General features: G+C 38.1%; 1 long non-coding RNA gene and 1 pseudogene across 6 annotated transcripts in view; both read left to right on the top strand.

The window, feature by feature from the left end:
• Positions 1 to 26311, top strand: part of LOC143647203 (uncharacterized) — a 234497-nt gene that overhangs the window by 59507 nt on the left and 148679 nt on the right. The window lies entirely within an intron of this gene.
• On the top strand, positions 3687 to 5619 carry LOC143646359 (R3H domain-containing protein 1 pseudogene; annotated as a pseudogene).

Raw genomic sequence — 26311 nt, 5'->3', positions numbered from 1 at the left:
GAAGCAAGAAATCTATAAATAAGTGAAATTTTTCTGAATTTGGTTATTATTTCTGTATTACTTCCATTTTATTAGCCAGAACATTTTATATGTCCCTACCTTTGTTCTGTGTGCTCTCCAATTTATCCCCATGCCTTCATCATACTCAGCCTTCCCCTTTGCTTCTTTCCCCTTTAAGTTTCCCACTGACTGTTTACTTAATTCCAAAGGGGCCCATTAAGCCAGGTAGGTGTAAATAAACAGCTAGATCTCTAAATTTGGTGAAATGAACTCTTACAAATAATGCGGTAAGCAGCTATTTGGTTATGCCTATTCTATAGGGGAACTTTGATTTGTCTTCTTGCTAGCTTCTGTTACCTGTATTCTTGCATGGCTTTCCCCTCCCAATGACAAGCAATGTATGGGTTTGGTTCCCCATAACCAGCACCTCCACTTGTGATGGAAAAGTACATCACTTAAGCCTCTTATGTGGTGCACTTTCTTTACTTATTAGAAATCAATAAATAAGTGAACAGATGCCCTGTTGGATCCTATATCCAGAGTTTTTAGTGATCCTGCACGAGAACACATTGTGATCGTCTTTTGGAAATGTCGATAACTTGCACATATCAGAACAGGATTTGCCCTCTATATCAAACCCAACATATTATTATCTCTTGAAGGGGAAATATTGCCATTCCAGATGAACTGGAAACCAGATGGGGAAGCTGTGACTGAAACCGCCATGCCACTATGCCTGAAACCTCACCTCCTTTTTATGTCAGGGTAAATTGTGACCAAATACAGTTAGTGTAACTGGGATTCTTCGATATGCCCCATTTTTCTAAAACAAGGAAGAAGGAAACGTTTTCACAATTTTACCTAAAGCAAAATTTTAGTATCAATATTCATTCAAATGATTCAGAAGTGAGTTTTCCAATTTGTAACTTATATACTCCCTCGTGACAGTTGACATGTTCTTATTTCAAATACCTCACCAATTTTTGGCTAAAAAAGGGGGGGGGGCGGAAATGAGATACATCTATCAGTCTGTTTTGTGTGTGTTGAAAGAGCCAATTTTCTTCAGTATGCGTATTTCTTTAATAAAATAAAAATAACATGTAATTGACTTGAAAGCAGTATACGTGTATGTTACTAAGTAATTTTTTAAATATTTTGTATGTATTCATATGCACAATGCTTGCAAATCAATTACATGTTACTTGTCATATTTTATATTTTATATATATTTTATATATTTTTATGAAATAGATATAGAAAAAAAATTGTTGTGATACCCTCCACAATTTATCTAGTGAGGAAGGATTATGAGGGAACAAAGTTTCCAGGTAGAAAGAATGGCATAAAAGAAGGACATGGTTGAAAGAAAATAGGGCATGCTTGGAGAGAGGGGTAGTTTTTGTTTCTTTTTTTTTTCTTTTGCATGGGCAAGCACTGGGAATCGAACCCAGGTCTCCAGCACAGTAGGTGAGAACTCTCCCTGCTGAGACACTGTGGCCTGCCTGAGAGGGGTAGTTTTTTGCGCCTGTAATGTGGTGAGGACACAGGTATTAGAGAAAATAAGACTGGAAAGTTTAGAGACAGATGATTAAGGACTTTAAGTGCTGTATTAAAGAATCGGACTTTGTTCTTCAGCAGTGGAATGCCATGGGTGATAGCATGGTGACATCTAAAGGCTTAAAGTAGAGAGAGACTAGAGATGAGGAGATAGAATAAGAAGCTATGAAATAGTGCTTGAGATATATCCTATAGTCCTGGAGGGAAATAATAGAAGGGATAGAGAAAGGAGCATGGATAAAAATGGCATTACATAAGTCTAGTAAACAGAACTTGGTATAGATTGGACATGATGGGGAAGGAAAAATAAAAAGTGGTGGCATTCTTAGGAGTTATGCCATCAACATGGCAATGTAAGCCATCGCCTGGAAAAATATTCCCTAAGAATAAACTAATAAAAGGGCAAATTCCATGTGTTGGAACTCCACAGGGTGATAAAGATAGAGAAGGACTCCACAGATGCTGACTCAAAGAAAAAGAAAAGTAATCTCCCAGATCAGGCAGAGATTATGGGAAGAGAGTGGAGTAGGAAGCTCCAGGACTCAGCCCTTCTACCAAAAAAAAAAAAAAAAATATTGAATAGGCAAGAACTGTCTGAAATAATTATTTCAGACAGCATCCAGAGAAGAGTAGGAGGAAGACGCTGACAAATTACCATTAAGAATAGTAAATTGTTTCTCCACAGCATCTACTGACACCAATCCCCGATTCCTGAGGCAGGGCACCATGGGTACTGGCCCCTAGCTAGCTCACTGGTAACAGAAAGGAACATTTAAAAACCCTCCCCAAGGGTGGGCCACAGTGGCTCAGCAGGCAAGAATGCTTGCCTAACACGCCAGAGAACCCAGGTTCAGTTCCTGGTGCCTGCCCATGTGAAAAAAAAAAAAAAAACCCTCCCCAAGAACAGGAATGGGCAAGGATGATCGCTGATCATAGATTTTAATTAGCAAATTCTGATAGCTGGGGATCCAGCTCTGAAGGCAGCACTATTTTCAACCTGTTCTGGACCAAGGCAGTGGCATCAGTGGTGGTGGAGATTTAAAGACATTGCGCTTCCTCAGGCCTATGACAGACAGTGAGCTGAAGGGCTGCATTTGCAGAGCAGATGAGGAAAGCTCAGCTCTGGATTCATCAGAGACGCTCTTGGTACCCTTCTTAATTCCATCCTTCCACCTGCAAGGCACTGTATAGCCAGTCTGCAGCCCTTTGTGCACACCTGGCCCTGTTCTGGCTAAGAGAAGCTGACTTGGGAATGTGCTCTCTGGTGTGCCCTCCTCTCAGAATTTGCCCTCAAGGCAAAAGCAACTTGTAGCACAGAAAGCCTAAGAAACTATAGAGTTAGACAGTCTGGGACAAAGGCCTGCCAGCTACAAACGCTGGGCGAGGGAGGTCTGTTTCCTGGGAAACCGAGGGACAACCAAACTCCTGTAATCAGGGGAACTCCAAAACAACTAAAGAGCAAAAGCCAAAGACCTGACAGAAGCCCAGAAAGACAGGGAAAACCCTGAGCACTGCATTTGCCTTAAACAGATCTTCCTGATTGGAAGGCTGAAGCTCAAGAAAATCTCTATCTTATCATCAAATGGTTACAAAAGGAATGAACAGACATCTCAGGAAATAAATCCCAAGTTAACATTTTAAAATATTACAAGGTACAACAAAAGACTATAAGACAGTCACAGGAAATGACGGCCCACCCAAAGGAAGTGGATAAAAGTCCAGAAAACAGTAATGAAGAAGATGATAATGTAGACATATTGAGCAAAGCCATTAAAAAATGATCTTAAAAATGGTCAAAGAGAGCTGCTGTTGGAGCTGGTGTCCAGGCTGGTGATGGGGTTAATTCCCAATTGTAAGACTCTCAGTTGCACCCACCCAGCCCCACCATCACCCCAAAGCCCCACATTCCAACTGCCACCTCCTTCTCCTCCTCAATAACGTGGGCCTCTGAAAGGTATGATATATTTCATCCAAGATAATCCGTTTCTGTCCAGAAATCTACAGTGGTAACAAGGACATGGGACTCCTTCTGCCAGGTACCAGATGGTTCAATAAATGGACATCCTGGCTGACAACCGTGAAAAGGAAACTTGAAATATTTCATTTGATTTTTGTGGGACTCCACAATCCTAAATCCATAGAACACATCAGGCTTCGAGTTCCCTGTAGAATTCTAAAATAAAGTTCCCTGTAGAATTCTAAAATAACCATTGCTAATGAGGATGTCTGATGCTGTTACTGAACAAGGTGAAACTGAAACAATGAAGGATTTGGAGGCAGAAATGAAAGATACAACTAGAGTTGAAAATCTTATCAAATCAGAAAACTATGGGAAGATTTTGGCAAAGAATTAACGTTGTATTGACAATATTGATTGGCAGGAGAAAATTCAGATCCAGTTAACACAATCATTTGAAAAGGAAAACCCCTCAAAAGATGAAGCAGAAAAAGAAAATGATAAGTTGCCCAGAAAAATGTTATCAAGAGATTCCAGTCATGAATACCCTGATTCAACTGGCATTAATTTCCATAAATTTTTAGTAAATACATTGAAAAAAAATCCCAGGGACAAAATGATGCTGCTGAAATTGGAACAAGAAATTTTAGATTTCATTGGTAGTAGTGAGTCTCAACGTAAAAAATTGCTCCCAGTGACATCTTACTGTAAGATGCTATCACACAGAGTAGCTGCTTACTTTGGATTAGATCACAATGTTGATCAGAGTGGGAAGTCTGTCATAGTAAACAAAACTAGCAATACAAGAATACCTGATCATAAATTTAATAAACATATTAAGGATGATAAAGGTGAAGACTTTCAGAAACAATACATTCTCAAGAGAGATAACTCTAGCTTTGACAAAGATGATAGCAAGATGAAAATACGATTGAAAGATGACGGAAGTAAATCTATAGACGAAAGAGAAGAAGAGTGTCAGAGAGTTAGAGAAAGATTATTTTCCCAAGATTCCCTATGTCCCCAAGAGAATTATATTATTGACAAAAGAATCCAAGATGAGGATGGTAGTGGTACCTAGCAAAGATGTCAAACATTTAGAGTTAATAAAGATGCATCAGGGAGATCAACAAATAGCCATCAAAGCAGCACTGAGAATGAGCTGAAGTCCCCTGAACCGTGACCCTGGAGCAGCACAGATTCAGAGACCTCTCTCTGGAACTTAAAGCCTGTTGTAACCAAAGTCAGCAGCTTCAGTGGAATTTCAGTCCTAACAAGAGGTGATAGTTCTAGAAGCAAAGAAAGCATAGACAGGCTTTCAAAAAACGTTCTGAGTCTTCTGATAGTGTAGGGTCATCTATGGGCTCTCTTTTTCACATCCAGCAACCTCCTCCAGGTGCACCTCTCAGCCAGTCTTTTCATGGCACACCTGTCATCTATCCTACTGTCAGCACTCATAGTTCTATTTCCTTTGATGGTGGCTTACATTGGCAAGTGGCATCTCCTAGCATTAGCTTCTTTTTACTTCCCTTGGAAGTGGCAGGCATACCACCTGGCAGTATTCTGATCAACCCACCAACAGGTCAGCCCTTCATAAACTCAGATGGGGGTCCAGTTGTGTATAATCTTGTTATGACTCAACAACCAGTTAGAACCCAAGTGCCTGAACCTCCACAGCCACCTCTGCCACCACCACCACCTCAGCAACAAGCAGCTAATCACATTTTCTCACAGGACAACCTTGGATCTCAGTTTAGCCACATGACTCTTGCCCACCAGCCATCTGCTGATGGTTTTGACCCACATGCCACCATGTTCCAGTCCACTGTTGTTCTTCAGTCCCCATAGTAGTCTGGTTATATCATGACAGCAGCCCCCCACCAGATCCTCCACTGCCACCTCCTTCTCCTCCCCTCCCTCCTGGGCAGCCAGTCCCTACTGCTGGCTTTCCTGCCTCCAGTCAATCTGTCAGCCAGTCTGTGCTCCAGCAGCAGGGATATATTCAGCAGCTCTCACCACAGATGCCAGCCTGTTACTGTGCTCCAAGCCACTATCACTCCAGTCAACCTCAGTATTGCCCAATACATTGGCAATTACATCAATAATTGATAATCTTCTGTCCTTTACAATTCACTTCTAATTCAGCCACTGCCACAGCCTGCACCAGCAGACAGCTTCACCTAATTGAATCAGAAAAGAAATATATCCTAAAATCCTTACCTAAAAGGAAAATAAATTTTGTTATGCTAATAAGTTTAATAAAACATTTCCCTTTAACAGAAACAAAAATGGTCAGAGAGGTGAAGGAAAATACAGAGAAAGAGCTAAAGGTATCAAGAAAACAATGAATGAGCTATAGGAGAGTCTTGATAAAGCGATAGAAATTTTTAAAAAGAACCAAACAGTACTACGAGTTGAAGACCACAATAACTGAAATGAAAAATGGCAAATTATTATTAGCAGAAGAAAGAATCAGTGAACTTGAAGATAAAACACTTGAAGTGAGTCTGGGTGAGGAGCAGAAAGAAAAAAAGAAACATTAAAAGCAAAAATAGTCTAAGACACCTTTGGAACACCATTAAATGCAGCAATACATGCCTTATGGGAGTACCAAAGGGAAAGAAAGAGAGAAAGAGGTAGAAGGAATGTTCAAAGAAATAATGACAGGGAGCTTCCCAAACCTAGCAAAAGATGTGATCATGCACATCCAAAAAGCCCAGGGAAAACCAACATGAAGAAAAATATATCCTGCCATATGTCAAGTATCAAATGCAAAGGACAAGGACAGACTTCTGAAAGCTACAAGAGAACAGCAATATATTTTGTGCAAGGGAGTCCCAATTAGATTGAGTACCAGTATCTCATCAGAAACCATGGAGGCAAGAAAGCAGTGGGTTGAAATACATAAAGTGCTGAAATAAAATAACTGCCAGCCAAGAATTTTATATCCTGTGAGAGTTACATTCAAAACTGAGGGAGAAGGTGGGCCATGGTGGCTCAGCATGCAGAGTTCTCACCTGCCATGCTGGAGACATGGGTTCAATTCCCAGTGCCTGCCCATGTGAAAAAAAAAAAGAAAGAAACTGAGGGCGAGCTTAAGACATTCTGAGATAAAAGCTGAGGAAGTCCATCACCACTAGATCTGCTCTACAGGCAATGTTAAATGGGGTTCTTCAGACTGAAAGGAAAAGATAGTAGACAGTGGTTCAAAGTAGTGAAAAGAAAAAACGAATGACACTAGATGTAACCTTTGTGTAATTATAATTATAAATTCCAGTATTATTGTAGTGTACTGTTTGGTATGTAACTCCACTTCTTACTTCCCACAGACGATAAATTTAAGTGCATGAAAGTAATGGTAAATCTGTGTTTTCAGAAATGCAGTGTACAAAGATATAAGTAGTAATGGGTAAAAATAATAGTGAGGGTATAAAGGGTTAGTAAAAGCACATGTGCATGCTATTGAAGTTGTTAGTATCAATCCAAATATAATTATTATAAGTTTAGGATGTCAAATTTTAATCCAAGAGAACCACAAAGAAAACAGGGTGAAAATGTTTCAAGATAGAAATAAAAAGGCACTCAATATGGTACAACAGAAAAAATCAAATAAATATAAAAATAGGCAGTAATGTAGCAGGGGCAACTCACTTTATAAAGGCTAAATAGCAAAATGGCAGAAGAAAGTCCTGTGTTGTCAGTCACGTCTTTTAATGTAAATGACTTGAAATCTGCAGTCAAAAGGCAGAGACTGGCAGAATGGATAAAAAAGCATTAGCCAAATCTATGCTGTCTGCAAGAAACTGATCTTAAATTCACAAATACAAGTAGGTCAAGGGTGAAAGAATGGAAAAGCATATACCAAGAAAGTATATATAACCAGAAGAGAGCAGGGGTGGCTATACTAATATCAGATAAAATAGACTTTAAGTTAAAAACAGTTAGGGGGCACACATGGTCATTATATATTGATAAAAGGAATTATTCAGTAGGAAGATGTAGCAATTATAAAAATATATGCACCTAGCACCAGAGCCCCAAAAATATTGGAAGCAAATACTGACAGATTTGAAGGGAGAAATTCTACATTACTAAGTAAATGCCCCCAGGGAAGCTGTTTGAAGCCAGAAGCCAAAGACCCTAAAAGATGCCTACCAGGTGCCTTCCAACCTGATAGAGAGGTATTCTGGGCCCATCGGCCTTTATTGAGACAAGATATCTTTCTCTGGATGCCATGGTTTTTATGGCCTTAGAACTATAAACTTGTAACTTAATAAATTCCCTTTATAAAAGCAAACCCTTTGTGCTATATTGCATTCCAGCAGCATTAGCAGACCAATACAGATTTTGGTACCAAGAAGTGGGCTGCTGCTGCATCTTTCAAATACCAAGCATGTTGAATGGTTTTTTAAATGGATAAGTGGAAGATTCTGGAAGAATTGTGAGAAACTTGGTTGAGAGGGCCTAGAATGTTTTGAAGAGACTATTGGTAGAAATGTGGACTCTAAAGATATGTTCAGCAAGGCTTTAGACAGAAATGATGCATGTGTCATTGCAAACTGGAAGGAAGGCAATCTCTGAGGATGGTAAGCAGAATTTGAGTGATGAACTTGGATATTGAGCAGAAGAAATTTCCAAACTAAATGTAGAAAATGCAATCTGACTTCTCTTTACAGTGTATCGTAAAACATAACAGGAGAGATAAGTTGAGAACTGAACACTTGGGTACAAAGAAAACAGAAATTGATGGTCTGAAAAATTCAGGGCTGCCAAAAAGTGAGACTCCAGTGAATAGGGCTCCAAATGAGGATTTAATCAAACATGGAAGCAGTCAGTCATTACAGGACAAATGAAAATTTGAGATGGAGTTATCCAGAAAGGATTTGTGGTAAGTCTTATAGTCTGATTATGACCCCTGCAAGCTACATAGAAAACTGATGAGTGTTGCAGGACCTGTATAAACGGATCCACTGACAGTCCCCTAAAAGGGATATGAAAGGGACAAATTGAGGGGGAAATGACTTCAGAGACAGACCATGGAAGCTAAGGTCTGGATCCAGGCAATCTCAGGCCAGGAGAGCAGACCCACCCATACACTTACAGAGGCAGAGTGTGCCCCAGAAGCAGTGTGTGCTGGTTTGAAAGGAATTATGTACCCTAAGAAAGCCATGTTTTAATCCTAATCCTATTTTGTAAAGACAGCAGTTTCTTCTAATCCCTATTTGGCACTGTATGTTGGAAATTCTAATTAGATTATCTCCATGGAGATGTGACTCAATGAAGTGTGGGTATTAAACTTGATTAGGTGGAGACATATCTCCACCCATCCTATGTGGGTCTTGATTAGTTTACCAGGGACATAAACAGATAACCGCACACTAGTGTTCATAGCAGCATTAATAACAATTACCGAAAGATGGAAGCAACCCAAGTATCCATCAACTGATAATGGATAAATGTGATCTATACATACAATGGAATATTATTCAGCCATAAAAAGGAATGGAGTCCTGATAGATGTGACAACATGGATGAACCTCAAAGGCATCATGTTGAGTGATATAAGTCAGACACAAAAGGGTAAAAATTGCATGATCTCACCAATTAAGAACAATTAAAATAAGCCACCTCATAGAGTCAGAATCTAGAATTTGGTTACTAGGAGTTGGGGCAAGGTTAGGAATGGGAAATAAAGGCATAAAATATACAGAGTTCCTGTTTGGAATGATGGTAATATTTGGGTAATGGATAGTTTTAATAGTAGCACAATACTGTGAACGCAATTAAAAGAATTGAAATAAATATTGAATGTAATTAAAAGGAGAAATGTTAGATAATTTTTTTAATCCATGGAACTATACACAAACAGTGAACCCTAAGTTAAACCATGGACTTGAATTAAAAGTAGTTTTTAAAATGTGCTACCATCAATTGTAACAAATGTACCTACATCGATGCAAGGGGTTGGTGGTGGGAGGATGTATTCTATGCATGATTGTTCGGTAAGCCTGCAACATCTTTAATAAAATACATACATATCAGGTAAGAGATATTCTTCCCAGACCCACCAGTCCAGACCACTCCCCTTCACTCAGTCCTGCACAGCATGGGAGTTGTGCAGAGGGAGAACAGCCAGGTTCCTCTGACCACAGACGCAGACCACAGGGAAACACACATCAATGAGTTAGAACCCCATGCATTTCCAGGCACAGGGACCCAAGTCTTCAGAGATCCAGGAGGAAACACAAGTTTCTGAGGAGTGCTGCATACAGAAAGGCCAACAGGGGAGAAAATAGAGAGAGACCATAGCAAAATTGCAAGAGGTGCGTAGGCTCAATCCAGTCTTGGCTTGCTGAGCCACTAACACACAAAACAGACTTTTCTGGACTGGCACACCTTTCTGGATTGACCCCATCTGTGTTCCTGTAGTGGAATATCCTAGCAGGGAAGAAACCAGAGGCAGAAAATTCTCACAGAAGAAAGGCAGGGAGGGGGACCGAACTGCTATGGACAGGACAGGTCTCAGAACAGAGAAGTGTAAGGAAAAAGGAGACACTAGGTGAAAGAGAGAATTTAAACAAATCATAGTAGCTGGGGAGAAAATTCAGCAGAAAAACAGACAGAACAAATCAAGATTCTTGGAGAAGAGAGTGATTTGGACAGCGAGTAAAGTTTTAAAGTCCACCTGGGGGAATGGGGAGAAAGGGAGCAATATTCAACTTCCCCATTTGGAGAATTTCTGATATTCTCACAAGCAGTGGAGACAACCAAATCAATAGGCCAAGCCCTCAATATTGGGACCTGCCCCCTATGAAACTTATTCATGCAAAAGATAGGCTAAGCCTACTTAAAATTAGGCCTAAGATTCACCCCCAGAGAACAACCTTTGTTGCTCAGATGTGGCCTCTCTCTCTAAGCCAACATGGCAAGTGAACTCACTGCCCTCCTCACTATGTGGGACATGACTCTCAAGTGTATAAATCTCCCTGGCAACATGGGACAGAAATCCTAGAATGGACTAGGACTCAGCATCAAGAGATTGAGAAAACCTTCTTGACCAAAACAGTGAAGAGAGAAATGAGAAAAAATAGTGTCAGTGGTTGAGAGATTTCAAACAGAGTTGAGAGGTTATCCTAGAGGTTATTCTTACACATTATATAGAGATCCCTTTTTAGTTTATGGTGTATTGGAGTGGCTAGAGGGAAGTACCTGAAACTAGAGCTGTGTTCCAGTAGTCTTGATTCTTGAAGATGATTGTATAATGACATAGCTTTTACAATGTGACTGGGTGATTGTGAAAACCTTGTATCTGATAATCCTTTTATCTAGGTATGGACAGATGAATAAAAAATATGGATAAAAAGTAAACAAATAGGGTGCACAGGTGGTTCAGTGGTAGAATGCTCACCTTCCATGCGGGACACCGGGTTCAATTCCCAGACCATGCACCCCAAAAATAATAATAATAAAAATAAACAAATATTAGGGGGGACAAAGGTTAAAATAAATTGGGCAGATAGAAATACCAGTGGTCAATGAGAGGGAGGGGTATGGGATATGGGACATATGAGTTTTTTCTTTTTTCTTTTTTATTTCTTTTTCTGCAGTGATGCAAGTATTCAAAAAAATGATCATGGTGTTGAATACACAACTATGTGATGACATTGTGAGCCATTAACTGTATACCATGCATGAAATATTTATATGTTAAGAATGTATGTTTATATATTAAGTTTATATATTAATTGTATGTTTGTATATTATTAAGTTTTATCAATAGAAAGATTTTTTTGTAAAGTTTCTTGGAGAAGTAAGAGAAGAAAGGAAGCTTTCTCCTGGAAGTGAAACAATTGCATCAAAGGGCAATCTTAAAAATTAGGGGGACTTCCGGGAAGATGGCCAACTCGAGATTAGCCCTGCTCCACAAAAGTTTGGAGAGAGGACAGAAGGGCGACTGAGGTGGCGATTTGGGAGTGTAGCTGACCTGGGAGAGCCTTCCACACCGCATGTGGCAGCCCTGGTTGCGGAGGCCAAGGAACTGAGAGGCAGAAGGCTGGACCCTGGCATGGAGGCACAGAGCTGCTCACCCCACACACCATGCACCTGAACCCCATCACCTTCCCCCATTCCCTGCGCTCCAGGCAACCCCACCCCACCAGCCCCCAGTGCATATACCTGCCCACACCTCCACCCCAAGTGCAGCCCATCCCACCTTTCCTGCACCCCTCCCAAACACTACCTCCCCCTCCCTGTTCCTTACAGGCTGTTGGCCAGCTCATGAAGGTTGCAGGTACTAACCTCCATACCTAGGCTACACTCGCCCCTCATCCATAGTGTTGCACAGCCTCACCCTGCCCTCCCTGAGCTCAGCACATCCATTTACAGCACTCCCAGGCTCATGCATGCACATGGGCCCCCAATCACGTCATTCAGCTCTGGGAACCTCAATTTACAGCAGTCTTAGAACCGCCATGTGCACAGCCCTCACTCTCACTTCCCAGCTCTGAGAATGTGCTGACCTGTGCAGCCGGGTCACATCTGCCCCCAATCCATGGACGCTTAATGCTGACCTGCTGCCACAGCTCTATGCATGCACACAAAGGGCCTGTGCCTTAGACCAGCACACACCAGAGTTATGCCCCGCCCCAGACCAGTGCACCTGCACAGCTACATCCTCCCTGGTTGCTAGGTACCCACATTCACATGCATCAGCATAACATAGCCAACCTGTACCCATACCTGCCCTGAAACAAATCACCATACCGAGTGCCCCACTCTGTACCCTGCTTCCTGCTGTACAACCATCCTGCAAACACAAGGCCTTAGACTACTGAAAGAAATCAACTCCCAAAGTTAATCAATCAAGATATTTATATGCCACAAAGACAGCAAAAGATCACTAAGCATATCACAATGCAGACAGATATAGCCTGCCTGATGACCAAATTAGAACACCAGAGGAGACACAGACATTGGAACAACTAATCAGAGATGTTCATACAACTCTATTTAATAAAATAAGTGGGGTACAGATCACATAAAGGAGATTAAGAAGACAGTAGAAGAGCACAAAGAGGAATTTGAAAGAATAAATGGAAAAATAGAAATCACGGATATTAAAGACTCTGTTGATCAAATAAAAAACATACTAGAGGCACACAACACCAGATGTGAGGAGACAGAAGAAAGAATAAGTGATATACAGGGCAGGATAATTGACTTCAAAAACGCAAAACAGCAAATAACAAAAAAGATGGAAGAAATTGAATGGGAACTCAGGGAAATGATAGACAAAACAAAGCACACAAATATAAGAATCATTGGTGTCCCAGAAGGAGAAGGGAGGAGTAAAGGGCTTGGAAGAGTAGCTGAGGATATAATGGGGAAAACTTCCCAACCCTCATAAAGGACATAAATATACAAGTTAAAGAATCTCAAAGAACTCCAAACAGAATAAATCCAAATAGCCCTTTCCCAAGGCACATACTAATCAGTCTGTCAAATGTTGAAGAGAAGCAGAAAATCCTGAAAGCAGCAAGAGAAAAACAATCTACTGCATACAAGGGAAATCAAATAAGACTGAGTTCAGACTACTTAACTAGCGCTCTGGAGGTGAGAAGGCAGTGGTATGATATAGTCAAGATCATGAAAGAGAAAGACTTCCAGCCAAGAATTCTGTACCAAGCCAAATTGTCCTTCAAAACTGATGGAGAGATTAAAGTTTTCACAGACAAAGAAGTCCTGAAAGAATTTTCCAACAAGAGACCAGCCCAACAAGAAATACTAAAAGGAGTTCTGCCAGCTGAAAAAAAAAAAAAAAAAAAAAGACAGGAGAGGGAGGTCTGGAGGAGGGCAGAGAATTGAAGAGTACACTAAAGGTAATTTGAAGAATACAAAAAGAAAGAGGGAAAATAATATAGAGATCTGACAAATAAAATAAAAATGATAAGATGGTGGAATCAAGAAACTCCTTTTCAGTAATAGCTTTCAATATTAACAGCTAAACTTACCAATTAAAAGATACAGATTGGCAGAATGGATTAAGAAACATAATCCAGCTATATACTGCTTACAAGTGACTCATCTTAGACATAATGATACAAATAGATTGAAAGTGAAAGGATGGAAAAAATTTTTCCACGCAAGTTGTAACCAAAAGAAAACAGGAGTAGCTATACTAATAGCAGACAAGAGAGACTTTAAATGTAAAGACATCATAAGTGGCAAAGAAGGACATTGTATACTAATTAAAAGGTCAATTCACCAAGAAGATATAACAATCATAAATGTTTATGCTCCCAATCAAGGAGCTCCAAAGTACATAAGACAAATATTGGCAAAGCTGAAGGGAGCAATAGATGTTTCAACAATAATAGTAGGAGGCTTCAATACACCACTCTCCTCTATAGATAGAACAACTAATCAGAACATCAACAAGGAAATAGAGAAGTTAAATAGCTTGATAAATGAATTAGACCTAACAGATAAATATAGGTCATTGCACTCCAAAGCACAAGGTTTTACATTCTTCTCTAGTGATCATGGAACATTCTCCAAGATAGATCATATGCTGGGGCACAAAACAGGTCTTTATAAATTTAAAAATATTGAAATTATTCAAGGCACTTTCTCTGTTCACAATAGGATGAAGCTGGATCTCAATAACCACCAAAAAATGAGAACATTCATAAATATATGGAGACTAAATAACACTCTCTTAAACAACAAGTGGGTCAAAGAAGAAATTGCTAGAGAAATCAGTAGCTATCTGGGGATGAATGAAAATGAGAATACAACTTATGAGAACTTATGGGATGCAGCAAAGGCTGTGCTGAGAGGGAAATTTATTGCCCTAAATGCCTATATTAAAAAACAAGAAACAGCAAAAATCGAGGACTTAACAACACACCTGGAGGAACCTGAGGAAGAACAGCAAACTAACCCCAAAGCAAATAGTAGAAGAGAAATAACAGATTAAAGCAGAGATAGATGAATGGGAGGACAAAAGAACAATAGAAAGAATCAATAAAACCAAAAGTTGGTTCTTTAAGAAAATCAATAAAATTGATGGGCCATTAGCAAGACTGACAAAGAAAAAAACAGGATATGCAAGTAAACAAAATCAGAAATGAGAAGCAGTGCATTACCACAGACCCTGAAGAAATAAAAGAAATCATAAAAGGATACTATGAACAACTATATGCCAACAACTTAGACAACTTAGATGAAATGGACAAATTCCTGGAGACACACAAACAAGCTACATTGACTCAGGAAGAAATAGACGATCTCAACAAACCAATCACAAGTAAAAAGATTAAATCAGTCATCAAAAATCTTCCTACAAAGAAAAACCCAGGGCCAGATGGCTTCACAGGAGAATTTCATCAAACATTCTAGAAAGAACTAACACCAGTTGTGCTCAAACTTTTCTAAAAATTTGAGGAAAAAGAAACCCTACCTAATTCATTTTATGAAGCTAGTATGATTTTAATATCAAAACCAGGTAAAGATGCTATAAAAAAAAAAGGAAAATTACAAGCCAATTTCCCTAATGAACATAGATGCAAAAATTCTCAATAAAATATCAGCAAATAAAATCCAACAGCACATTAAAAGAATTATACACATGACCAAGTGGGGTTTATACCAGGAATACAAGGATGGTTCAACACAAGAAACTCAATTAATGTAACTCATCATATTAGCATATCAAAAAGGAAAAATCACATGATCATCTAGATTCATGCTGAAAAAGCATTTGACAAAATTCAGCATCCTTTTCTGATAAAAACACTCCAAAAGAAAAGAATCAAAAGTAACTACCTCAATATGTTAAAGGAAAAATATGAAAAACTGATACCAGCATCATATGCAATGGAGAGAGACTGAAAGCCTTCCCCCTAAGATCAGGTACAAGACAAGGATGCCCACTGTCACCACTATTATTCAACATTGTGACAGAAGTTCTAGCTAAAGCAATCAAGCAGGACAAAGAAATAAAAGGCATCCAAATTGGAAAGGAAAAGGTAAAACTCTCTTTATATGCACATGATATGATACTATATTTGGAAGATCATGAGAAATCTACAGCAAAGTTACATGAGCTAATAAACAAATTCAGCAAGGTGGTGGGATATAAAATTAATGTGCAAAAATAAGTAACATTTCTATACACAAGCAATAAGCTAGCTAAGGAGTCAGTTAAGAAAAAAATTCCATTCAAAATAGCAACTAAAGGAATAAAATACTTAAGAATGAACTTAACTAGGGACATAAAGGACTGATACACAGAAAACTACATAATATTGCTAAAAGAAATCAGAGGAGGTCTAAATATAGGTGGAAAGACATTCCCTGTTCATGGATAGGAAGGCTAAATATAGTTAAGATGTCAATTCTCCCCAGATTGATCTACAGATTCAACACAGTACCAATTAAAATTCCAACAACTATTTTGAAGATTTGTAAAAGCTAACTACCAAATTCATCTGGAAGGGAAAGAGACCCCGAATAGCTAAAAGCATCCTTAAAAAAAAGAACAAAGTGGGAGGATTAACACTTCCTGACCTTAAAACCTATTATAAAGCTACAGTGGTCAAAACAGCATGGTACTGGCACAAAGACAGAAGCATTGACCAATGGAATCAAATTGAGAGTGCAGAAATAGACTACCAGATCTAAGGTCAACTGGTTTTTGACAAGACCCCCAAATTCTCTGAACTGGGACAAAATAGTCCTGGATATCAATAGCCAAGAGAATAAAAGAGGACCCCTATATTTACACCTTACAAAAATATTAACTCAAAATGGATCAAACAGGGTGGACCACGGTGGCTCAGCAGGTAAGAGTGCTTACCTGCCATGCCCAAGGACCTGGGTTCGATTCCCGGTGCCTGCCCATGTTAAAAAAAAAAAATGGATCAAATACCTAAATATAAGAACTAATACCGTAAAGCTTCTAGAAGAAAATGTAGGGAAACTTCCTCAAGACCTAGTAATAGGAGGTAGCTTCCTAAGCTTTATACCCAAAGCACAAGCAACAAAAGAAAAAACAGATAAATGGGAACTCCTCAAAATCAAATGCTTCTGCACCTCAAAAGACCTTGTCAAGAAGGTGAACAGGCAGCCAACTGAATGGGAAAAAATATTTGGAAATCACATATCAGAAAAGGTTTGATTTCCTGTATATACAAAGAAAGAGCAAACAATCCAGTTATAAAATGGGCTAAAGGTATGAATAGACATTTTTCTGAAGAGCAAATACAGATGGCTCAAAAGCACATGAAGAGATGCTCATTTTCATTGGCTATAAGGGAAATGCAGATCAAGACTACAATGAGATACCACCTCATACCTATAAGAATGGCTGTTATTAAACAAACAGGAAACTATAAATATTTTAGAGGATGTGGAGAAACTGAAACACTTATGCACTGCTGGTGGCAATGCATAATGGTGCAGCCACTATGGAAGACTGTTTGGCAGTTCCTTAGGAAACTAAATATCGAGTTGCCCTATGACCCAGCAATAGCACTACTTGATATATACCCAGAAGAGCTGAAAGCAACAACACAAACAAACATTTGCACACCGATGTTCACAGCAGCATTATTCACAATCGCCAAAAGATGGAAACAAACCAGATGCCCATCAACAGAGGAGTGGATCGACAAAATGTGCTATATGCATAGGATAGAATATTATGCAGCAGTAAGACAAAATGACATCCTGAAGCAAATGAGAAGATGGATGAGCCTTGAGGACATAATGCTGAGTGAAGTTAGCCAGACACAAAAGGATACTGTATAAGTTCACTTTTATGTCCAGCATAAAGGTATAATAAGAGGCTTATAATGCAAAAAATAGGGGACTCACAGATACATAGAAGCCAGAGATGGGTGAATTGTTAGCTAATGAGGTTGAACTCCAATGTAAAAGAATAAATAGGAGCGAAGGTGATTCTCTAGTGCGTCTAGAAGTAATATTACCATATTGAAGATGAACAAGAATGAAAGGGGTTGTATAGACCTATGTGTCCCACTGACTCACTAGAAATATGAATGAGTTCTCATAAGAATTACATCAAAGATATGATTCTTGTATAGAGAGTGTTTATAAGTCCAGGGTACAGGGGGAAAACTGCCATTGCATGCTATGAGCTATGTTAAAAAGGAAACCATCAGCACTAACTACCACAGCAACAGCAGAGGTAAATAATGGGGTGAAGGACAAGAGTTAAGGAAAGGTTTAGATTTCCTATTTGGCAAGGGTGTGTTTATTGGTTTTCTGTCTCTTGGGAACAATGAAATTATCTAAAATTGAGAATGTTGATGGAATGTGGACTTTGAGCCCTCTACATGATGCCCTATGAATGCAGGCACTGAAGGATGTACTGAGAAGTAGATTGGCGAACAATGGTGTATCCTTATGAATGAAGGTTGTGCTGCTACAAGAAAGAACAATGTCATGAGGCATGCAATGATGTGAATGAATATGTGGGACATTTGGTGAGACAAAATAAGCCAGAAACAAACAAACAAAACAATGGTATGGTTACCTTTAGAAAATGCTTATAAGAAGACAGGTGCCTAGAGTGTAAGCTTTTAAAGCAGACACAGTGGTGATTATTATTTATGGATTTTGAGAGACTGTTTTATATATATAGATATAACCTGATATTTAGAGATAAGAATGAAGCCGAACAGGTTGGGGTTAAAGTCATTCAGAACATAGGGGTAAGGAAGACAGTGTCTATATCTTAGAACCACACATGCTCTTTGAGACCAATGGAAGAAAGGTTTAGTTGATTTGGAACTGAAATTTTCTGTAGTGCATAACCTAATTCAACCTATCTGTATAGCTCATTTGAACAATTCAAACACAGGAAGCACAGAATAAGAAAGAAGTCCTTTAATCCTGTATAGATTATTGTAATGCCTGGAAACATCCTAGAGTATATTAATCAGATAATCGAAAAGTATTGGCAAAGTCCCCTGAAGGAGGGGATAAAGACTATGGAACTATTAAACCTTTTCATCAGGGAATCCCCTGATATTGTGTAAAATTTTGGGATACCCAAATTGATAGGACATGCCCTGAATCATGAGGCTTATTCTTGTGAAGCTTATGTAGGTAGCAGAGAAGCTTAGGCTACCTATAGGCATGCCTAAGAATTACTTCTGGAGGACCTCTATTGTTGCTCAGATGTGGACTCGGTCTCTCTAAGCCCAACTCTGCAAGTGAAATAATTGCCCACCCCCTACATGGGACATGATATCCAGGGGTGAAAGTCTCCCAGACGACATGGGAGATGACTTTCAGGGATCAATCTGGTACCATGGGATGAACAATTCCATCCTGACCAAAAGGCAGAAAAGAAGTGTAATTAATAAAGTATCAGCAGCAGAGAGAGTTCAAATAGAGTCAAGAGGCTACTCTAGAGGTTGCTCTTATACAAGCTTCAGGTAGACCTTGCTACCTGTCATAACCTGCCAACCCCCAACCAGGATCATTCCAGCCAATCCTAAAGAACAACTAGGGCAGTACATAAGATTCCACACGGGTTCCAGGCACTAGAGTAACTTTTTGGAAACCTACAACCTCCAGATGGGTCCTTGGTCCAGGTAAGTCCTGAAACCTAGCCAAGCCTCTCCAGAACATCAGAAAATTTCATCTCCCTACCCCATATTAGTGACAGACCATTCCAGTAGCAAAAATTTAGAATTGCCATAGCCCAAACAACCCCAAAGAGAGGTATGGAAAGATCAAAGGTGATGGTGGAATTATACATAGAAGATAGGACTTAACAAATGAATATGAATGCTGAATCATTAAACTGATATCTCTTTTAGTCTCCAGTATTTTAGAGCAGCTAGAAGTAAAAACCTAAAATTGCGAAATTGTAACCCATGTCAAAGTCTGAAATATGTTCTATAACTAATTGTGGTACTATACTTTGAAATTTATAGCTTTTTTGTATATATGTTATTATTCACAAAAAAAAGAGGGAAAAATAAGTCGATTGTGATGATAAAAAAGTATTTAAGCTCTCTAGCCTCCTATATTCTGGAGCAGCTAGAAGGAAAAATATGAGAGGATCATATAGTAGCCCATGATAAACTCTGGGATCTGTCCTGTAACCACTTATTGAAGAGTGCTTTGAAAACTATTGTTTTTTTATTTCTTTGCTTTGTATATACTTTATACCATACAATTTAAAAAGTTAAATATGAAAAATATATTTATATATATATATATGTAAATATATATATTCCTTCTGGCCTCCAATGTTCTGGTGCAACTAGAAGGAAAAATCTGAGAAGATGGTATGGTAGTCCATGACAAACTCTTGGATCTGTCTGTAACTACTTGTTGAAGAGTCCTTTGAAAACTACTGCTTTTTTCTTTCTTTACTCTGTATAGATGTCATATTATACAATAAAAAAAGTTAAATTTAGAAAAAAAAATGTACCACAGGCAGTGCAACAGAGGCTTAGTGGCAGAATTCTCACCTTCCGCGCCAGAGACCTGGGTTTGTTTTCCAGAGCCTGCCCATGTCAAAAAAAAAAAAAAAAAAAGAAAGTATACCAAACAACCAGGGTAAGAAACAGATGAAGAACAGCTGAGAAATTATGAACAGTTAAATATGGGCTATTCTAAAGGTCCATAATAAGTTGGACCTGTCAAAGCCAATCAACAATAAAACCCCAGACAAGAGAGAGAAACTGATGTTCAGAATTAGAATATCAAAATAGGCTAACACCCAGGCATCAGCAAAAAATTACACATCATACTAAGAAATAGAAAGATATGGCTCAGTCAAGGGAACAAATTGAAACTTCAGAGAAGACTCAGAACTTGGAGCAAATAATCAAAAAAGTTCAAACAATCTCCTATATCAATTCAAGAAGATAAAGGAAAATATGGCTAAAGAGATATTAAGCAGGCAATTTGTAAGCATAAAGAAGAATTTGAAAGTGTAAAAAGAAACATAACACAATAATGGAGATTAAAAATACACAAGAGGCATACAACAGCAGATTTGAATAAGCAAGAGAATCTGCAGACTAGAAGACAGGTCAATCTAAATCATACAGTCAGAAGAACAGATAGAGAAAATAATAGAAAACAATTCAGCAAGAAAGGGGCTTATTTCCTGATAATGGAAATGCAAAATATAAAGGGGTAAAGTGGGGAACCCCATACAGAAGGGGAACTGAGGGATATGGGAGCAGGGGAGTATATGCTATTGAAGTTAAGTTGGTGTCTTTTCAAATTCGTAGATATAGAGGTAGGTTGTATAATATAAACCCAAGGTAACAACAAAGAAAATATTTTTAAAATATAGAGAAACAGAAAAGAGGAAGAAATCAGTCAGCTACATCACAAAAGATAAACTATATAGAAAAGGAGGTTGCAATAAAGGAAAGGAGAGACAAAAAAAGACAAGACATATAAAACAAAGCACAAAATGTCTGAAGTGGGCTGGCCACAGAGGCTCAACAGGCAAAGTTTTTGCCTGCCATGCTGGAGACCTGGTTTGATTCCCGGTGCCAGCCCATGAAAAAAAAAAGGCTAAAGTAAGTACTCCCTTTATAGTAAAACACTGAAAGTTAATGGATTAAACTTGCCAATCCAAAGATGCAGATTGGCAGAATGGATAAAAAAAAAAAAGTATGATTCATTGTTTACAAGAGATACAACTTAGACCCAATGGCACAAATAGATTGAAAGGGAAAGGATAAGAAAAGATATTCCATGCAAAAAGTAACTAAAAAGAACTGTGGGTAGCTATACTAATATCAGACAAAATAGACTTTAAGTCAAAATCTCTTCCAAGAGACAAAGAAAGACATATATATTATTAAAAGGGGTAATACACCAAGAAGAAATAATAATAAATATTTATGCACCAAACCATAGTGCCCCAAAATACATGGGCTAAATAAGGGCAAAACTGAAGGGAGAAATTTACACCTCTGCAATAATGATTGGATCCCTCAGTACACCACTCTCATAAATAGATGGAACATGTAGACAAAAGACCAATAAAGAAACAGAGAATATGAGAAATAAACTAGACCTAACAAACATATACAGAACATTGCACCCCAAAACAGCAGGTTATACATTGTTCTCAAGTGTACATGGATCATTCCACAGGACATACCACATGTTGGGTCACAAAACAGCGAAACTTATGGAAATGATGATACTGTGAGCCATTGATTTTATACTTTGGATGGTTTTTATGATGTATGAATATATATTAATAAAATTCAAAAAAATATGGGAAGCAGTAAAGGCAGTATTGATAGGGAAAATAATAACCATAAATGCCTACATTAAAAAACAAGAAAGAATTAAAATCAAAGACCTCCTGGAGAAACTAGTAAAAGAACAGCAAACTAAACCCAAACCAAGCAGAAGGAAAGAAATTACAAGGATTAGTGCAGAATAAATGAAATGAAGAATAACAAAACAATAGAATTAACAAAAATGCTTCTTCTTTGAAAAGACCAATAAAATGCATAAACACTTTAGCTAGAGCGACAAAGAAAAAAGGGAGAAGATACAAATAAATAAAATCATAAATGAGAAGGGGGAATCTCACTACTGACCCCACATAAATTAAAGGGCTCATATGAGGATACTATGAACGACTGTATGCCAACAAATTATATAACCTAGATAAAATGGACAAATTCCTAGAAACACATGAACAATCTACAATGACTAAATGAAATAGAAGACCTCAACAGACCACTTATATGTATAGAGATTGGAACAGTCATTAAAAGAAACTCCAAAAAGAGAAAAGCCCTGGGCCAGATGACTTCACAATGAATTCTACCAATCATTCCATGAAGACTTAATAACAATCCTGCTAAACCCCTCCAAAAGACTAAAGTGGAGGGAACACTACCTAGCTCATTCTATGAAGCCAACATCATCTTAATACAAAAGCCAAGTAAAGATACAAAGCCAAGTAAAGAAAGGTGCACACCAATTCCTCTTAAGAGTATAGATACAAAATCCTCAACAAAATATTTGTAAAGTGAATCCAACAGCACATCAAAAGAATTGTACACCATGATCAAGTGGGTTTTATCCCAGGTATGCAAGAGTAGTTCAACACAAGAAAATAAATGTAATACACCACAGTAACAAATTGAAAGGGGAAACCACATGATCATTTCAATTGATGCACAGAAGGCAACTGACAAAATCCAACATCCTTTCATATTAAACTTTGAAAGACAGGAATAGAAGAAGGCTTTCTCAACATGATTAAGGGCGTATATGAAAAGCCAACAGCTAATATCACACTCAGTGGTGAAAGACTGAAAGCTTTCCCTCTAGGATCTAGAACAAGGAAAGGATGCCCCACTGTCACCACTGTCATTCAACATTGTGGTAAACATTCTAGAAAGTGCAGTTAGGCAAAAAAAAAAAAAAAAAAGGCATCCAACTGGAAAGGAAGAGTAAAACTTTCACTATTTGAAGATGACATGATCCTATATATAGACAGCCCCAAAGTATCTACAGCTAAGCCACTAGAGCTAAAAAACGAGTTCAGCAAAGTGGCAGGATACAAGATCAATATGCAAAAATCAGTAGTGTTTCCATACTACTATACATTTAGAAATGACTAAACTGAAAAGGAAATCAAGAAAAAAATCCTTTTACAATAACTAAAAGAATCACCTATCTAGGAATAAACTTAACCAAGGATGTTGTGGTAGTTAGGTTCAGGTGTCAACTTGACCAGGTGATGATGCCCCATAGTTCTGTTGCTGTGGACTTGAATCACTGACATGGGAAATTCATCTATGACTGATTACACCTGCAGTTGGCTAAGGGGCATGCCTTCCACAATGAGTGATGTTTAATTTAATTAGCTAGAGGCTTTAAAGAGAGAGCTCAACACCACATAGCTTAAGCAACTCAGCATACCTCATCTCAGCACTTGCAACTCAGCCCAGACGCTTGGCGATGCAGAAAGAATTTGGCCCAGGGAAAGCTGCTGGAACCCACAAGCCTGGAGAGAAGGCCACCAGACATTGCCCTTTGCCCGTGTAAGAGAGAAATTCACATGAAAGTTAGCTGCTTTTCCTATGAAGAACTATAAGCTTTTAACTAAATAAATCCATCTCTAGTGTGTTACATTCTGGCAGCTTTGGCAGACTAAAACAGATGTAAAGAACCTAAACACAGAAAGCTACAAAACATTATTAAAAGAAACCAAGAAGACCTAAATAAATTGAAGGACATTCTGTGTTCATGGATTGGAAAACTAAATATTGTTAAGATGTCAATTTTACACAAAGTGATTTAAGCTTCAGTGCAATCTCAATAAAAATTCCAACAGCCTACTTTGTAGAAATTGAAAATCCAATTATCAAATTTATTTGGAAGGGCAAAAGGTCCCCAATAGCCAAAAACATCTATAAAAAGAAGAACTAAGTTAGAAAACTCACACTTCCTGACTTAAAGCATATTACAAAGCTGTAGTCAAAACAGCATGGCACTGACATAATGACATTATACTGACCAGTGGAATCAAATTGAGAGTTCAAAATTAGGCCCTCACATCTATGGTCAATTGATATTTGACAAAGCTACCAAGTCCACCCAACTGGAACAGAATAGTCTCTTCAACAATTGGTGCTAGGAAAACTGGATACCCATATACAACAGAATGACACCTTAACTAAAAACTCAAAATGGATCAAAGAAATAAAAGAACCAGGACTATTAAATGCCTAGAACGTATTGGGAAGCATCTTCAGGATCTTGTAGTAGGCAATGGTTTCTTTGGCTTTATACTCAAAGCACAAACAACAAATAAAAAATGAATAAATGGAAAAATCATCAAAATAAAAACTTTCATGCGTCAAATGACTTTATCATGAAATAGAAAAACAACCCAGTCATTGAGAGAAAATATTTGGAAACCACCTAACCCAAGAAGAGTTTAATATCCAGAACATATAAAGAAACCCTAGAAAAACAAACAACCCAAATAAAAAATAGGCAAAAGACTTGACTAGACAGTTCTCCAGAGAAGACCTATAGAGGCTAAAAACCACAGGAAAACTTGTTCAACATCATTAGCTATTAAGGAGATGCAAATCAAAATCACAATGAGATGCCATTTCATACCTACTAGAATGGGTACTATTTAAAAAAATGGGAAAGTACAAGTGCTGGAGAGAATGTGGAGAATTAGGAACACTCATTCATTGCTGGTAGGAACATAAAATGGTGCAGCTGCTGTGGAAGACAGATTGGCAGTTCGTTAAAAACCAAGTCTAGAAATACCATATCATCAGGAATCCCTCTACTAGGTATTTACCCAAAAGAATTTAAAGCAGGATCTCTATTTACTTTCTGATATTTATTGCAGCATTATTTACCATTGCCAAAAGATGAAAGCAACCCAAGTGTCCATGAACCAATGAATGGACAAATAAAATGTGATATGTACATAAAAAGGAATGAAGTTCTGGCACCTGGAACAACATGGATGAACCTTGATGACATCATACTGAGTGAAATAAGTCAGACACAAAAGGGCAAATATTTTATCAAAGTCCTACATTGTGTGGCTGAGTATTTTAAATACACACAGTGTCATTTATTAAAGGAGCTAATGTATCCCCCTCTCCCCAGGTAATTGATCAGTTGTGGACTTTGTGACCTGTGTCTAAACCTGTGCTTTAAGATCTTGGAGTTTTCACTCTATTTCTATGTCTTTTGATCTCTTTCCCCTATACTTTTTCTTTCTTTGTCTCTTTTTTCCAGTATCTCTGAATCTTTCAGTCTCTCTCTGAGTCTCTTTTTTTTGCATGGGCAGGCACCGGAAATCGAACCCGGGTCTCCAGCATGGCAGGCGAGAACTCTGCCTGCTGAGCCACCATGGCCTGCCACCTGAGTCATATTTTTTTAAATGCTCTTTTAGAACAGAAAACAGCTCAGATCCTGCTGTGGCATGTGTCCTACGTGTCTCTCTTGTGTCTGCTAAAGCACATGATGCTGTATTTATGGTAGAAAATGACTTTATTTGCTTTCTTAGAATTGTTTATAACAGATGGTATAAGAGGTAATAAACAGAAAAATCTATGCTTGTAAAGAATACAAAAGTTCATTTTACCTACTATAACATGCTGTCTGAAACTTATTTTCTCTCCAAGAAATAAATGTTTTAGTGGACCAAAAAAAGGGCAAATATTGTATGATTTCACTGATATGAAATTATTAGAATAAGAAAGCTCATAGAGTTAGAACCTACAATATAGGTTACATAGGGGTAGGAAACATGGAATTCATGCTTAATTTGTACAGAATTTCTATTTGGGTTGGTTATAAAATTTTGGAAATGGATGGTAGTAATGTGACACAACAATGTAAGTATAATTAGCAGCACTGAATTACATGCATGAATGTGATTAAATGGGAAATTTTTAGTCATATATATATATATATGCTGTTGGAATAAAAATTAAAAAATAAAAATTGGACTGTACAACACAGTGGGCCTTATTGTAAACAATGGACTATAGTTAATTGTATAATTATAAAAATGTTCTTTCATGAATTTATAACAAATGTACCTCCCTAATTAAGGTGTAAATAATAGGATTGTATAAATGGGAAAATACACCTTAATGTAAAACTTTGGACTATGATGACTAGCACAATTTTAATATTCTTTCATCAGCTGTAACAAACATACTACACAAATGTAAAATGTTAATGATGGTGAGGTAATACATGGGAACACTTGTTTGT

The sequence above is a fragment of the Tamandua tetradactyla genome, chromosome 9, assembly GCF_023851605.1.
Source record: "Tamandua tetradactyla isolate mTamTet1 chromosome 9, mTamTet1.pri, whole genome shotgun sequence".
Taxonomy (NCBI): domain Eukaryota; kingdom Metazoa; phylum Chordata; class Mammalia; order Pilosa; family Myrmecophagidae; genus Tamandua; species Tamandua tetradactyla.
The sequence above is the reverse complement of the archived record's forward strand: the minus strand, read 5'-3'. Positions and strand labels throughout refer to the sequence as shown.